We start from the raw sequence: 15,591 nt of genomic DNA, 5'->3' as shown, positions 1-15,591 counted from the left end.
ATCTTTCCTTGATTCTCTTCCTTTCTCTCCATCTTTTTCTTTCAGTCTTTCCTTCTTCTGTTTCTTTCTATCGTATTGGTGGAGGTGCTGGACTTCAACGCCTGATGCTCAACGCTCCTCCCCGGAACGGCACTGTCAGTCCAATCCCGCATACCGTTCCTGCAGTGGACACCCCTGTCCACCGCTACAGTCGCCGACTGCGTGACCTAAGTCCCCAGGCAATCCCCCTGGAACTTCCCCAGCCAAGGACTCCGTCTGGAGAAATGGCAAGCGCCGGCGCTTCACAGGTGACTGTTGAGCAGCCTCGGATTCCCGAGACCTTCCACGGTGAATCTTATGAGGACGTCGAGGATTGGCTCGAGCAGTATGAGCGAGTCGCCAAAGCGAATCATTGGAACGTCGAGGAGAAGCTGTCACGCGTCTACTTTGCCCTGGCAGACAGCGCGCGTACGTGGTACGAGAACCGCGAAGCCACATTGTCTTCCTGGGATGCATTTCGGCAGCAACTTCTCGGAACCTTTGCAAACAGCGACCGTCGCGATTCCGCTCAGCAACTCATCGAGTCGCGCATACAAAAGCCGATTGAGAGTATCGCCATGTTTGCGGAGGATATGACCCGTCTGCTTCGCCGAGCTGACCCCGAGATGCCGGAAGCTAAGAAACTCCGCTATTTGATGAGAGGCGTCAAAGAACAGCTTTTTGCCGGTATCCTTCGCAACCCGCCAACAACCGTAGCGGAATTCATCAAGGAGGCTACAACCATCGAGCGAGCACTCCAGCAAAGGTGCCGCTACCACGACCGACCAAACAGCGCATCGATAAACGTCTCTGCTTTGACTGCCGGCAGCGAGTGTTCTCTGCGTGAGCTCATTCGCGAGGTCATTCGTGAGGAGATCCGCAACCTCCTTGTGACTCCGCAAGAACCCGCGACGGCTTCTGTCGCAGAAGTTGTGCGGCAATAAATCCGTCAGGCATTGTCGTTGCCCGAATCTCCACCACACCAGCGCTCTGTAAACTACGCATCTACCGTCCGTCGTCCTACTCCAGTGACACACTACTCGTCACCACTACCTTACTACAGCGTCACCACTGGGCCTTACAACGAGTCATTGACGCCAGCGTACAATCCGCCGCCGCCGACTCCACAGTCTAATGTGCCTACGGAAGCATCGCCGCTCTACCCTTCGCCGACATCTGCAACTTGGTTGCCAAGGATGCCCACCAGTCGACCATTCGGTCGTAAGACGGACTTGTGGCGCACCGTCGACCGGCGTCCACTTTGCTTCCATTGCGGAGAAGCCGGCCATGTTTACCGCATTTGCCTGTATCGTGACCATAGATATGACACCTTCGCGCCGACCTTCCCTTGTACTCCTTTGGATAACTGACGTGACAGCAATGCATGCCCGCAAGCACAGCCACTCGATACGCCGTATCGTCGGTCCCGCTCTCCGTCTCTTGCACCAAACTCACCGCACCACCGCAGTTACGCCGACGCGGTCCGGGGCAGATCGCCGGGAAACTAACAGCAGCGACCTTTGGGGAGAAGGTTGCCGCCCGTCGAGATGCTACAACACCCCCAACGTCTTCAGTACGACACAATACAACGGACGATACGATGGATGATACGACCAGACCCATACGGCAAAACCCGTACCGGGTAGCTCCGCGGGAACGAGAAGCCATTGAAAGTCAGGTGCGACAGATGCTTCAAGATGATGTTATTCAACCGTCGAAGAGCCCTTGGCCATCGCCGATAGTATTAGTGAAGAAAAAAGACGGCACCTTACGATACGACGGACGATACGATGGATGATACGACCAGACCCATACGGCAAAACCCGTACCGGGTAGCTCCGCGGGAGCGAGAAGCCATTGAAAGTCAGGTGCGACAGATGCTTCAAGATGATGTTATTCAACCGTCGAAGAGCCCTTGGCCATCGCCGATAGTATTAGTGAAGAAAAAAGACGGCACCTTACGATACGACGGACGATACGATGGATGATACGACCAGACCCATACGGCAAAACCCGTCCCGGGTAGCTCCGCGGGAACGAGAAGCCATTGAAAGTCAGATGCGACATATGCTTCAAGATGATGTTATTCAACCGTCGAAGAGCCCTTGGGCATCGCCGATAGTATTAGTGAAGAAAAAAGACGGCACCTTACGATTCTGCGTGGATTACCGTAAGCTCAATCAGGTCACAAAAAAAGACGTTTACCCGCTACCACGTATTGACGATTCACTCGACCGACTACGGCATGCACGTTATTTTTCGTCGATGGATTTACGTAGCGGATATTGGCAGATAGAAGTCGACGAAAGGACCGGGAAAAAACAGCATTCGTGACACCTGATGGTCTTTATGAATTCAAAGTACTTCCATTCGGCTTGTGCTCAGCACCGGCAACATTTAAGCGTCTAATGGATACCGTGCTATCAGGCCTCAAGTAGCAGACGTGCTTAGTGTATTTGGACGACGTCATCGTATTCTCTGCGATATTTGAAGAACACATGAAGCCACTGCACGCAGTATTTCAAGCTATACGTTCTGCTGGACTAACGCTTAAGCCGGAAAAATGCCACTTTGGCTTCGAAGAGCTTCTGTTCCTGGGGCATCTTGTCAGCAGTGAAGGTGTGCGGCCTGACCCCGAAAAAATAGCTGCCGTTGCAAATTTTCCAGCACCAACTGACAAAAAGGCAGTCAGACAATTTTTAGGACTGTGCGCCTACTATCGACGCTTCATTGAGAACTTCTCACGCATTGCCTCGCCACTGACACGCCTCACCAGAGAAGACGTCGCATTCGTATGGCATGACGAGCAGCAAAAAGCGTTCAACGAGCTGCGGCAACGCCTTCAAAAGCCACCGGTCCTCGGACACTTTGACGAAGACGCCCCGACAATAGTTCACACCGACGCCAGCAACGTCGGCTTAGGAGCTGTACTCGTGCAGCAGCAAGATGGCGCTCAACGAGTAATCGCTTACGCGAGCAGAACCCTTTCCCGCACGGAAGAGAATTATTCCACCACAGAAAAAGAGTGTCTTGCGGTGGTGTGGGCGGTTATGAAGTTCCGCCCATATTTGTACGGCCGTCCTTTTAATGTTGTCAGTGACCATCACTCTCTTTGTTGGCTGACGAATTTAAAAGACCCATCAGGACGATTAGCGCGCTGGAGCATTAAGCTTCAAGAATTCGACATGGCTATTGTCTACAGATCGGGGAAGCGACATTCAGATGCCGATTGCCTTTCTCGTGCTCCATACGAACCTGCGAATGCAGAAGATGACGACGCAGCCTTTGTCGGAGTTAAAAACACGACTACAGTAGCACAGCTGCAGCGAGACGATCCGGAACTGCATCCCATAATTCGTTTTTTGGAGGGTCGCACTTCAGCTGTGCCGAAACTGTTTGCGAGAGGACTATTATCATTTTGCTTGCGCAACGACGTCCTGTATAAAGTGAACTTTACGCCGAACGGAAACGACTACTTACTCGTCGTTCCAACATCTCTAAGGAGCGAAGTATTACAGGCATGCCATGATGAACCAACATCCGGCCACTTGGGTTACACGCGAACGCTGTGCAGAGTGAGGCAGAAGTATTACTGGCCAAGACTGACGGCGACCGTTGAACAGTACGTTCGCACATGCTTTGATTGCCAACGCAGGAAAATGCCGCCCGTCAAACCAGCAGGCCTGCTCCATCCTATTGACGTCCCTGGTACTCCATTCGCTCAAGTCGGAATGGATCTCCTAGGCCCATTTCCAACCTCGTCGGCTGGTCGTAGATGGATTATAGTAGCCACAGACTACCTTACTCGCTACGCCGAAACCAAGGCTCTGGGGAGGGGCACTGCAAGTGAAGCAGGTCGATTTTTTGTAGCGAATGTGGTTCTGAGGCATGGCGCTCCATCAGTGGTAATAACTGACAGGGGAACTGCATTCACAACCGAGCTATTAGAGACAGTTTTAAGACTTAGTGGCACATCCGACCGGCGAACAACGGCGTATCATCCGCAAACGAATGATCTGACGGAGCGCCTCAACAAGACACTTGCGGATATGCTTTGCATGTACGTCGATGTGGAGCATAAAAACTGGGACGAGATCTTGCCGTATGTCACGTTCGCATATAACACGGCTCACCAAGAAACAACACGAATGACACCGTTCCGCCTTCTCCACGGTCGTGAAGTGACAACTATGCTAGATGCTATGCTGCCACATGAGTGCGAAGGAGCCGAAACGGATGCTGATTACATCACCCAGCTTGCTGCAGAAGCCCGACAACTTGCGCACATACGTATTCGTCGCCAGCAGGACTACGATTCAAGGCGATATAACCTGCGTCACCGACCAGTCTCATACACGCCGGGAGAGAAAGTTTGGGTCTGGACTCCAATTCGACGTCGTGGCCTATCAGAAAAGCTGTTAAGACGGTACTTCGGGCCGTATAAAGTTCTCCGACGTCTCACTGACGTCAACTATGAGGTTGTTCCCGATAGTGCTCATGGCTCAAGGCGTAAAAGGCATGCATCGGAAGTCGTACACATGGTTCGGATGAAGCCCTATTTGTCCGAATGAAAATCATACGCTGCCAGTGAGTACAAAACCCTGTGCTTATGAAGCATCGGGACGATGCTTTCTTGGAAGGAAGGCTGATGTCACGACTAAAAGCTGGCAGACTGACAGAGGACAACGAAGTGAGGAGCACGAGCAGCAACCACGGTCTCTCTCTGAGGAAGACCACGTTGAAGCGTCTGCTCTTTTGATCTGTGAATACAGACCTTGTTGTTCTTGTCGCACCGTGGTCCTGTGTCCTGTTCGTTCCGCGTTGCGACAGTATGCCTTACTCTTCCCTCTCCTCCTTTCCCTCATTCTCTTCCTCACATCCGTCCTCTCACTTACATCCCTTTCCCACCCCCTTGTACTGCACAAGATAATGCTATGCTCTGCTAGCCGCTCGCCTTGGGATGGCGTGTACGCGGCTTGAAATCTTGCCTCGCGAAAAAAAAATTTCCCCCATAGACTTTCTCACTTTTTTTCTATCTTTGTTTCTTTCGCTGTATATTCGGAGTCTTCTGCTCACCGCCGTCGCTTCGCAGCCATTTCTAGGGCTAACTGTTACCTTCTTTATTTTTAGTGGACCAGTGGTGCGTGGTGGGATTTGCCCACTTTCGGTGGCATTTATGATAATAGTAGTTTTCTGGCGACCATGGACATTTTACGGCCGGCTATAACAGCTTCGCTGTTAAAAAATAAAAAGAAAAAAGATGGTTGATCCCTCCCTCATAGGAATCAGAATAACACGAAATTAAAGCGTGCCCTTAAAGAAGTAACTGAATGTTTATGTACATTGATATAAGAGAGTTTGCACAATGAGTATTGATGTCTGGCAGCTAATGGCACCATCCCATCCCGACGACTAAAATTACGGTCAGGACAGACTCACAGGCAGCCCTACAGGCCTTCCTCCAGAACCAACTCCCTCCAAACGTACTGGCTGAACTCACTATTTATGAACATCACAATCCCGGTATATTGGTCCACCTGGAATGGACGCCAGGTCACTCTTCTTTCTTGGGCAAATCCCGGACCCACGCTGAGGCCTCAACACCTTGGTGTTCCCATACCTCCCAGAGTTGGCCTGACATTTATCTGCCGACAGTGGACCGCGCAGAACGCCATAAGGAACGAAGGGCCCGCCTGAAATCCCTCCGAATAGCCCGAAGAGAGCTTCCTAGACCGCCCGAGGCTTTTTCGAGAAAAGAAACCGCGCTCTTGAGGCAAGCACAAACATACTCTCTACCGAATGACTTGACACTGCATAAAATACAAGCCCCGAATACACCCCATTGCCAAGTGTGCGGTTCCATACCGACTCTATCCCACACATACTGGCACTGCCCCAGAGCCAACACACCACAACGCCATTCACTCTGCTCTAACATACGCGTACTTACATGGGAGGCCTGGGTTGCGAATCTGGGCGAAACCACCTCATCGTGGGCAACTCTCCTTAACCACATACTAACCATCTTAGGGGAGGTCAGTACAGCTTCACCCTAGAGCTCAGACCCGGACTTCGGTTTCGAAAATAAAAGTTTTCTCTCTCTCTCTCTCTCTCCATGTTAAATGATTAAACAAACACTTTTGGTAGCTGTAGTAGTTAACGGTGAAAGCGTAATCAGAGAACGATGTGTGACAGCCAGAAGAGCGCCGCATATTGGACGCAGAACTTGGCCGCCATCTCGCGGCATGTTAAAATGTGATTGAACACCACGGTCGGACTAGAGGGAAACGCAAAGCGCGTCGTGCCGCCCCGGTAGGACGGCCGCGATTTTTCTCGGGGCGAGCGCGTGAGTGGGGAACGCGGTGTTAAAGCCAGGTGAGGCAGGCGCGCGTCCCAGAGCTTTTTTTGGTTTGGATTGGCGTGATGCTATGAGCGAGGCCGACGCTTTTACGACGCTTGGGCTTAGGTCGCCACCCCGCGGTGTGTTAAGGCAGTGACAAAATTGAAAACTTCTATTGAAAACGCGCCGAATGGGACAGACGTGTTGCAGGTGCTAATCGCGGAGGCCACAGTAATGACGAATTACTTTACCTTACAGCTCCTACAGGGCAACACCACCACGCCGACCGGGAGTGTGGTAGATATAAAAGGCGCGTTTGTAAAGCTTCTAGAGTCTGTGACCGTGGCGCAGTGGATAGCGTGCCCGGCATCTGTTGTTCCAGACCGAGCGGTCGTGGATTCGATGCCCGTTGTTGAAACCTTTTTTTTCTTTGCCATCTGATCGTCTAAATTTTTTCACGTCATTTCCGTGAAGGAAATACGTCACAGAAGTCTTGGTGGACCCCGGCATAAAAATGTGCGATGCCGTATCGACTCTAGAGGAAAAGCACGTGCCAGATGCATCCTTCTGCGGTACGAAAGTTCGACACAAGAACTTTACGCTATCTGTTGAAAGTTTCCATCGTACGCAAGCGCTGAGGTTGCCTAAGTGAGCTTGTCGACCTTCTCGGAGCTGGATTCGATGCGCAAGCATGCGCTGTGGCAGTTGGTGCACTTGAAATTTTAGTCTGGACTACTGTAGACTGTTCATGACAAGCTGTCATGCAGGCTCAATGTGCCGAATCTGTAGTGCCGCAGCAGGCTGGCTCAAAACTGGAGGCTGACGAATCTGTAGAGATTTTGTCAGCTGACAAAATCTCTGCAAGCGTTGTGGCATGTCAGAAATCTCGTTGGATGCAATCGAATTAATTATTCGTGATCAGCTTCAATGATGAATTTCTGGCCGTACGCAAATTGATTGATTTTTTTCACCCCAAAAACAATGCCTATTGCCTCCTTCTCAATATGTACATACCGTTGTCGGGCGTCCGTCAGCACACGGAAAGCGTCGGCAACTGGTCGCCATCTGTTGTCCGCCAGATATTGCAGAAGCGCTGCACCTACGCCACCTTTCGAAGCATGGTATGTCATCTTAATTGCCTTTCTGGGATCAAAGATGGCTAGCACTGGCGTTGAACATAAGAGGCGAGCTACTGCTTTCCATTCTCTGGCGGGGCTTTCAGTCCACTCAAAATTGTGGTTAGACTAGATAAGATCGCGCAATGGCGTGGTTCTTTCAGACAGGTGGGGCACGAACTTGCCTTAGTAGTTTAGTACCCCAAGCATGCGCTGAAAATCAGTCTTCAATTCCGGCGGCTGCACATTTATCAAACGTTGAATAAGCAGTAGTACGGATAGCCGAGCTGGTTGGTACAGCGGTGAGCACTCTTAGGGTGAACACGCGAGCGCATGGCCGACGGCTCTGTCGGCGCCGCGTAACGGTCATCGGTGGAAACATTGCGCATGCGCATCATGCGTTCTACGAAATACTCTTTCCACTGTGCGCACGCAAGCGTATCCCCAACAAGAATATCTATGACGCAGTGCGCGTGGTGGAAAGAGTGTATCGCAAAGCACATGCTGCGCATGTGCAATGTTTCCAACGATTGCTGTTACGCGGCGCTGATGGTGCCGTCGGCCACGCGCTCGCGTGTTCACCCTAACAGTGCTCACCGCTGTACAAATTCATAGCGGAATAGCGCAAAAAACACAGGGACACAGGCAAAAGAGACGAAACAGGCGCTAACTTTCCAACTGTAGTTACAGTTGAAAGATAGCGCCTGTATCGTCTCTCTTGCCCGTGTCCCTGTGTTTTTTGCGCTATTCCACTATGAGTTGAATAAGCTTCCGGCTCGGCGGTAAACCTTTCCGACTGATCATGTCACCTAAGAACTGTATTTCTGTCAACCCAAATTCGCATTTTTGTCTGTCGAGCGTCGAGTCAGCTTTTTCTGCCGTCTTTAAAACTGCTGTCGTTCTGTCATGATGCTCTTTTTTCGTTCTGCCCTGCACTAGGATGTCATCGATGTAAATGTGAACACAAGGGTTGAAAGTTGGGCAAGTTGGTACGGGAACATTTTAAGGAAAAAACTGCGCAGCAGGACGAGACACCAAGAAAGAACTGACGAAAACGAGCGCAGACTCACAACTAGTTTATTGAAAACCGTGTCAACCTTAAAAAGCCGCAACAAAGATCAGGTGTCACAAACAACGAAAGAACACGTGAAACCGCGTAGCCAAGAAACAACACCAGTCAAAGATTTCAAATTGACAATCACTTCCGCTGAGTTAACAATAGCACGTGGACCGCAGGTAACCGAACTCCTTGTCGGACAAAGTCATAGAGGGAGCGCTGACACATCCTTCACCCTTTCTTCTGATGTGAAAGGCCTCTATTATTGTGCGCCGCAAGTATCTACCATCCCTGGGCACTACTTTCGCATCATTAAAGGATGGTTTACACCCACACTCTCCGCAATGCGCGGGCAAATGAAAGCCCGGCGTACTGAGAAGTGATCGCACATTTTCACTTTCCAGTACCCCGGCCCAAGATGTGTCAGCACTCCCTCTATCAGTTTGTCCGACAAAGAGTTCGATTATCTGCGGTCCACGTGCTATCGTTAACTAAGCGGAAGTGATTGTCAATTTGAAATCTTTGACCGGTGTTGTTTGTTGGCTACGCGGTTTCACGTGTTCTTTTGTTCTTTGTGGCACATCATATTTGCTGCAGTTTTTTAAGGTTGGCACAGTTTTGAATGAACTAGTTGTTAGTCTGCGCTCGTTTTCGTCATCGCTTTCTTGGTGTCGCGTCCTGCTGCGCAGTTTTTTCTGAAGATGTAAATGTGAACGCCTGGCAAGCCGCCAAAAATCTGCCTCCGTGTCTGTTGAAAAGCTTGCAGTGCAGATAAAATGCCGAAAGGCAGCCGAAGATATCGGTATTTGCCGAATGGCGTTGCAAAAGTGCATACGTTTGATGTTCGCTCGTCTAAGAGAATTTGATGGAACCCGATGTTCACGTCCAATCTGCTAAAGTAGGCAGCACCAGTGAGTTCTGCTTCGCTGTCTTCCCGTTTAGGAAGCCGAAAATGCTGCTTCTTAATATGCTGCCTCTTAATATTTCTCGCCTGTTCGAAGCGATGACATTCTGCTATCACCGACTCCACAGTCGAGCATTTCTTGCGCAGCAAGGGATTGAAGGCGTCATCGGCAATTCCTTTTAGTATGTGTCCCACTTTGTCCTCTTTAGGCGTGTCCTTGGCTGTCTGGCCGCACAAGCCAACACGTCCTGGGTGCACGCGATATACGGCTCAGTGGATATCTGGGCACGTGTTGCGAGCTCCTTCTTTGCGGCCATTTCTCGTCCGAGAGGTTTCCCAAATCGCGGAATTTCTGCTTGCATACAGCCCAACTTGTCAACTGTTCGTCATGTGTCTCCTACCACAGTTTTACATTGCCACGCTAGTAGAAGACGATGTTTGCCAGCATCATCATTGGGTCCCAGTGGTGGCTGCTGCTGACGCGCTCATACAGAGCGAGCCAGTCAACGTTCACGCCACTTGTGCCGTTGAATGTGCCAGGATCACTGGGGTATACCAGAACGATCGACTGTGAGCATGACAGACCTTCTTCACACTGGGTCGCTTGGTATGTCATCGTGGTAGCAGCCAAGCGCCGTCCGCTGCGAAGATTCAGTTCCTCGTGCTGTTTAGCGAGTCGTACTCCGCACCTCCACCAAAGATGTTACGGTGAAGAAACTATATACATAGGGTGTACTTGATAGCAAAGGCGTACAACGCTGCCGCCGTCCAAGCGCATTCCGCTCAGCACTTCGTCGTCGTCATTTTCTCCTTTCTTCTTCACCCGTGACAATATGATAATTGATGCGCCTCTGATGTCATGTCAGCAAACGCCACGAGCGCATGCGTGAATGTCTAAGTGACATGACGTCACACCGCAGTTGCCTACTGAAACGCCTAACGCAGTAAACCTGTGTTGATTCCTGTCTCGGGTCTGTTACTTCAGTGGCCACGAGGTGATTAACACCCACGGCCGGCATGGCGGCACATGCCGGGCCACCTAATTTTGACGAAGGGGACCACAAGTGAGAGGCATATCAGGTGCGATTAGAAGCTTTCTTTGAAGCCCACGATATTGACGATCCGCAGAAGCGTCGGGCCCTACTGGTTAGCGCCGTTAGTACCAAGACAGTAGACCTTCTGGTAGGCCGCTGCGCGCCTGACAAGATTCAGAATCTGACGCACGAAGCAGCAGATGAAATATTGGCTGAATACTTTGCGCCGAAAGGCAACGAGATAGCGGAGTCTTATCGGATCAGTGTTTCACCAGAAATCAGCAAGCTGACGAGTCGACGACCGATTTAATTGTCACGATACGGATGATGGCCAAAGGTGCAATTTTGGCGAGGCGCTTGTTAGAATGCTGCGTGACAGGCTTGTCCGTGGTCTGCGGGTTGCTTGCGTTCGTCGTAATTTGCTAGCAAGGTCCACGCTCACGCTGCAGGAAGCAGAGCATGCCGCATTAGCGGCTGAGATGGCGGCACGCAACGTACAACAGATGAGAGATGGACCAATCATCAACGGCGTTAATGCAGTAGGAACAAAGCAACAGCTGCAGAAGTTCTCCAGAAGGCCGCAGCCAAGGCACAGTCCAGCAACGAGAACCAGATCGGTGCCTTTGCTGCGGAAGCGACTCCCACAAGACCACCAAATGCAGGTTCCGCCGCGCTCAGTGTTTTTGTTGTCGGAAGAGGGGGCACCTGGCTTCAATGTGCAAATCCAAGCCATGCCAAGAAAACGTAGCTCACTGTGAGTAGAGTGTACTAGAACAGGGGAGTGCTCGGAACGGCCGCAGCACCAATGTACAGAAAGTGAAGCCCAAACAGGGTCAATCCGCCCGCAGCGCTGCGATCGGTAGTCTGCAATGTGTCATCGTTTAAGAGTTGCGCGCGGCTCCGGCAAAGTGGTGCAGAGGTAGAATGCCTGCTTCCCACTCAAAAGACCCGGGTTCGAATCGCAGCTGTAGATGGTGGGTTTTTATTCTTAGTTTCACCTTTTATAGCTGCGTTGGTTGTTTACTTTCTTTCTTAAAACTAGCTTCTGTTGCTACGTATTGCTACAAAAAGTAACGTAAAATGTGAAATCTTGTTTCAAGTCTCGTCTTCGCTATAATCTCGGAGGCCATACTTTACGTTTTTGTTCAATCCCGGGCGGTGGCGCTGCAAATAACTGCGCTCGCTCTCAAATTTCTCCTATGTTACTTCACATTTTGCGTTACTTTTTGAACCAACACGTAGCAATTTAAGCTAGTTTTAGGAAACAAAGGAAAACCAATACAGCTAGAAAAGGTGACACTAAGAATAAAAAACCACCACCTGCAGCTGCGATTCGAACCCGGGCCTTCTGAGTGGGAAGCGGGCATTCTACCCCTGCACCATTTCGGCGGAGCGGCGCGCACCTTTTAAACGACGGCACATTGCAGACTACCGATCGCAGCGCTACAAGCGGATTGACCCTGTTTGGGCTTCACTTTTCGAAGCTCGTTCCGGGCACTCCCCTGTTCTAGTACACTCTACTGTGAGGAACCATCCTCGGACAGCGAGGACTACGGACAGTTCCTGCTACACTTCCGTGAGTCGTTGACGGGATTGATCGGGCCGTTATGGCGAACGTTACAGTGGAAAGGGGTGCCCGTGAAGATGCATGTGGACACAGGATCACCAGTGTCAATCGTGACATGGCCAACTTATACCCACCACCGTAGCAGTTGGCCCCGGCTCGACAAGTCATCGTTACAGTTGAGTTGCTTCCTCGGGAGACTACCAGTGAAAGGACAACTGCAGCTTCCGGTCACGTACGGTGGGAAAACCGTCAACGCGACGCTAGTGATGCTAGGCTGCTGAGGCCCAAACATGTGTGGGCGGGACATAATTCAAGCATTCCAGCTGACCGGCGGACCAGTGCTCAACATTGACGTGAACGACGGTAAGCCACCAACTGCTGATGAAATTTCCATTGCTGTTACGCTGAAAGAGGAATATGCCGATCTGTTTTCGTCAGGGCTAGGATTAATTAAGGGTCATCCGGTTCACTTACAGTTGCGCGAGGGGAACCATACCGCGATTTTGTAAGGCCCGTTTGGTGCCATACGCGCTACGAGAGCCTTTAAATGAAGAAATCGCAAGATTCGTTGACACGGGCATATTGACACAGGTCGCTAGCGCCGAGTGGGCGGTGCTACTCATTCCGGTTGTCAAGCAAGACGGCTCCATCCGCTTGTGTGGCGATTTTAGAACGACAGTAAACACAGCATGCTACACCGAGCAATATCCTCTGCCATAGATAAGGTATATATATTTGCAAAATTAAGGTAGGTCACCACCTTCGAGAAAAAGTTTTACAGTTGCAGTCCAAAAGTTATAATTTTGGTTTTGGCTTGTACGGCTTAGGCAAATTTAAGCTTGTGAATGGTGAAACTGCTAAAAATATAAAACAGAAAATTTTTAAAAATCAGAATCTGCCAAAATATGCATGTCGCGCCAACAGTCATAACTACAAAATGGTTACTGCGATTGAAACGAGACTTGGCAGCTACGTAGGAAGGACACTATCCTGTGCATCTAGCCTCCACGATCACGCCTTCTCTAATCTAAGGCGCGTGATCTCAAAAAGAATGAAAACGTTTATATTTGACAGGTTTGTTTTGCACACAATTTGCCATAGTACAAAACGTTAAAGCTCAGTTTCAATAATTCTGCTTGAATGCACAACTCCACCTATACAGAAATAGTATGCAAAATTGTATGCAAAAATGTTTATCACAAGGAAAGCTATCGCTGTTCGCGTAAGTGTAGGATGCAAAAAATCATGTTTTGAGAAAAATGGCTTTAAAGATTTCAGTCGAATATACATATAATAAAGAAACTTTCAATATGTCTGAAATTGTCCAGGATCATAGATTGGGACCTCCTCTGAAGCAGCGCATTCACCTTTTTAGCGAGCTGAAGCACATATAATTTCTCTAGCTCATTTGGCGTCTCCAGCTGACTCTCATCTATGTGCGCCACAGCGGGTACACGCTTAGTATATTGATTCCATAACTTGCCCTGGTGCTTCTTTTTTGTCCTATGCTTTGGCATATTTCATGGAGTGCTATAACTTTCTCTTTGAAAGGCCACAACTAAGTCCAAGAGCTGGAAGTGGTGCACGAAAAAGCACAGACAGCCGAGCGAAAACGCGCGCAACTTAAACAACAGAGTGCCGCAGCCGTGTAGTGGAAATTTTCAAATAAATCGAAAACATCATACCCCGCCAGCTTTAGAATGTAGTTAGACACTTAGCATTATTTAATATGTATAAGAAAAAACACTTATGACGACATGGCAGGCGCTGTGGAATCAGAAACCTTCAGTTTTGGTTTCTAATGCGCCTTAGAGGTGTTGGAAAAATGGTCATGAATTCTGAACGGCTCAAGGTAACTACATAATTCTTTTTGCTAAATATTCGTGAATAGACAAGAAACTTTAAAATGTTAAAATAAAAAAATCATTTTTTTTTTCAAAAAAAAAGTTTTTTGAAGGTGGTGGCGTACCTTAAGCGGAGGGGAAATTTTCAGTACAATAGACTTGAAGAATGTGTACAACCAGCTACCAATAGACGACGCGACAAAGAAGCTGTTGGTGGTAAACACGCCAAAAGGGCTGCATTGCTTTAACCGGAGCCCCGCCACGGTGGTCTAGTGGTTATGGCGCTCGACTGCTGACCCGAAAGTCGCGGAATCGAATCCAGGCCGCGGCGGCTGCATTTTCGATGGAGGCGAAAAGGTTTGAGGCCTGTGTACTTAAATTTAGGTGCACGGTAAAGAACCCCTGGTGGTCTGAATTTCCGGAGCCCTCCACTACGGTGTCTCTCATAATCATATCGTGGTTTTGGGACATTAAACCCCAGATATTATATTATTATTGCTTTAACCGGCTACCGTTTGGGGTTGCATCAGCACCGGCTGTTTTTCAGAAGCGAATGGAAGCAATACTGCAGAATGTACCGGTTGTACAAGTCTACCTGGACGATGTGGTTGCCGCCGAAAAAAATAGGAAATTGCGACACGTTGCGTAAGGTGTTCCAGCGGTTCCGGGAAAGCAGTGTTAAGGTTCACCCGCTCAAATGCAGATTTCGTCAGCTGGAGGTGGAGTTCCTGGGTCATTGCATTCGCGCAAATGGCCTGAGGCCAAATAACGAAAACATCGAGGTTCTCTTACAAATGCCTCGACCTACTTGTGTGACGGAACTGCGCGCAATACTAGGCGTGGTTACGTATCACAATGCATTCCTGGGCAACTTGGATCCCGGCCGCGGCGGCTGCATTTTCGATGGAGGCGAAAATGTTTGAGGCCCGTGTACTTAGATTTAGGTGCACGTTAAAGAACCCCAGGTGGTCGAAATTTCCGGAGCCCTCCGCTACGGCGTCTCTCATAATCATATCGTGGTTTTGGGACGTTAAACCCCAGATATTATTATTATTATTATTATCCTGGGCAACTTGGTTGCAATACTTGCGCCGTTATACTAGTTGTTAGGACAGAATATGCCTTTGCAATGGGAAGCTAAGCAAGAGGAGGTATTCAAAGCAGTGAAACGGTTGACAAAAAGGGTGCAGGTTTTGACCCACCATGATCCAGCCAAACCACTTATCTTGAAAATTGACGCATCCTCGTGTGGTATCGGAGCCGTCTTGTACCACCCAGTGGACTGAGTAAACCAACCGATCGGGTTTCGATCTCGCACCCTCTCTTCAGCCGAGCGAAATTATGCCAGAATGAGCGCGAAGCCTTAGCGGTGGTATTCGGCGTGACGAAGTTCCGCGAGTACTTGCTGGGAAAGAAATTTACATTGATCACGGATCATAAACCGCTGCTACGCCTTTTTAGTCCCGATAAGCCAATACCGCCTTTGGCAGCAGCACGAAACAGCGCTGGGCTCTTTTACTCGGTGGCTACAAGTACTCCATTCAGTACAAACCGGGAAAGGACGTGATTGTAGCTGACGTTTTGAGCCGTCTTCCCGTGCAAATGCCACACGATGACAACAAAGTGAAGTCAATGTTGCAAACCGAACGAGAGTATGTGCTGCTCGAAGACCATTTAGACACCGGGCTGGTGTCACCACGCAATTTGGCCGA

At 49.7% G+C, this 15,591-nt stretch overlaps 1 protein-coding gene across 2 annotated transcripts in view; it reads left to right on the top strand.

The window, feature by feature from the left end:
- The window catches only part of LOC119384145 (adenylate cyclase type 3), a 778,406-nt gene that overhangs the window by 587,869 nt on the left and 174,946 nt on the right, over positions 1–15,591 (top strand). The gene's annotated exons all lie outside the window — the stretch shown is intronic.

This window comes from Rhipicephalus sanguineus, chromosome 2 (assembly GCF_013339695.2).
Source record: "Rhipicephalus sanguineus isolate Rsan-2018 chromosome 2, BIME_Rsan_1.4, whole genome shotgun sequence".
Classification (NCBI taxonomy): domain Eukaryota; kingdom Metazoa; phylum Arthropoda; class Arachnida; order Ixodida; family Ixodidae; genus Rhipicephalus; species Rhipicephalus sanguineus.
Note: the sequence above shows the minus strand (reverse complement) of the source record. Positions and strands in the feature narration are given on the sequence as shown.